This window comes from Pinus tabuliformis, chromosome 3_2 (genome assembly GCF_031772625.1).
Source record: "Pinus tabuliformis cultivar Carrire ecotype Pingquan chromosome 3_2, CPIR1, whole genome shotgun sequence".
NCBI lineage: Eukaryota > Viridiplantae > Streptophyta > Pinopsida > Pinales > Pinaceae > Pinus > Pinus tabuliformis.
In genome coordinates this window covers 1,227,784,169-1,227,786,212 of record NC_142302.1, presented here as the reverse complement: position 1 = coordinate 1,227,786,212, position 2,044 = coordinate 1,227,784,169, and positions in this window count along the sequence as shown.

Genomic DNA, 2,044 nt, shown 5'->3' with positions numbered 1-2,044 from the left:
TCCAACTTCACTGTGACATCATTTAAAAGAAATAGAGCACACAAAATACAATGAACCACAGCTATAACTGCTAAATTACACAGCCAAATATGAAAGTCGAGAGTAGGATAAAATCGAGACTCTAAAGCCAAGAAGATTTACAACCCTGAAGGACTGACAAGAACAACATGCCGCTACAACTTGTATTCATTAGCACACTGTCTTTTCATTGTTGTGCATTACAAAAAAAACTCTATCTCTGGTTAGCTAACATGGCTCAGAAACAAACATTCTGGCGATAAAGCATGGAGAGGGTCGTTGCCCTAATTCTGGGGGCCATGACGCCTTCACTAGACATTGCTGGCAGTATCTGGTCTTGTACTGCGGAGTGTGACTCCATGTCTTCTCGCAGAAGCAATCCATGACAGCATAGAAATATCCATGCGGCATGTCAAAGAGATGGTCAATGTTGTCAAAGACTTGGATGTCTGCATCCAGATATACCACCTTGCTGTACTTTTCTCAAAAATTCTGCACACAATCCATTTATCATTCAACAACCATAATGAATTAACATTAATTACTTCGCTGATAAAGCCGGCCATCAATGTAAATTCCAATTCACGTCAAGTAATAAATAACTCCATGGTGCAGGTCTGTACATCAAGCCTTGGTATTAATCGGACGGTTGTCAGCAAAATCGCACGGCCCTTTTTACCGCACTTTACGCGCCGAGGAAGGTTGTATTTGCAAAACTGCTCACGGTACGTGTCGGCTGATGAAAGTGATCACTACCCCCGGAGAATTACCACCATTTAGCAAAAACGATGCAGGGAATCCTCAGACGGTTTTCCAAAAAAAACGCTGCAGTTAAAAATAATATTTCAACATGTTGAACTGGATTCTTTGATAACTTGATGGCACTTATATTATCACAACAAATCACTGTAGGTTGAATTTGTTTTTTTCAAATTTCTTCCAAAAAATTTCTCAGCCAAAGAGCTTGTGTACCTGCTGAGGTAACTGCAACATACTCCGCTTTTGTGGATGAGAGGGCAACAATGCTTTCTTTTTTTGAGCTCCATGTAATCAAACAAGAACTAAAAGAGAAACAATTTCCAGATGTGGACTTACGGTCATCAATACTACCTACAAAATCTGAATCACTAAATCCAACAAGATTGAACTATTCAAAAGAGTAGTAATGAATACCACAATTTAGAGTGCCTTTCACATACCTTAAAATCCTCTTGGCTACCTTCATATGTATTTCAGATGGATTTGTCAAATACCTTGAAACAAATGAAACTGAATAGGTAATATCATGCCTTGTGTGGGTTAGAAATATCAAGCTCCCCAAAACACTTCTGTAATTTTTCTCATCAACTAGATCAGCGCCATCATCTCTACATAATACTTCTCCATGATCACCTGGAGTAGGGGATGGATTACAGTCAAGAATATCAAATTTATTTAGCATATCATGTGCATACTTTGTCTGACAAATGAAAATCTCATCCTTACTTTGATAAACCTGCATTCCTAGAAAATATTTCATGATGCCTAGATCTTTCATCTCAAATTCATTCATCATAGCAACTTTGAATTTATCATTCATCTTAGAACTACTACCCATAGACAATAGATCATCAACGTACAAACTTATGATTAGAATATCAATACCTTCTTATTCGTAGTAAAGGGTAGGATCACTCTTACTTCTCTCGAAGCAATTTTCCTAAAAGTATCCATCAATCCTAGCATACCATGCACTTGGCACTTGCTTGAGGCCATACAAAGCCTTCTTCAACTTGTATACATTATTCTCCTTTCCTTCCACTTCGAAACCTTGCGGCTGCTCCACATATAATTCCTCTTCTATGTACCCATTCAAGAAGGCACTTTTCATGTCCATATGATGTATGCTCCACTTTCTTCTAAGCTGCTAATGAAATCAGGATTCTAATGGTCTCTTTTCTTGCTACTGGAGCAAATGTATTTTCATAATCAATTCCATATTTCTATGTGAATCCTTTAGCAAATAATCTTGCTTTGTGTCCTTCAA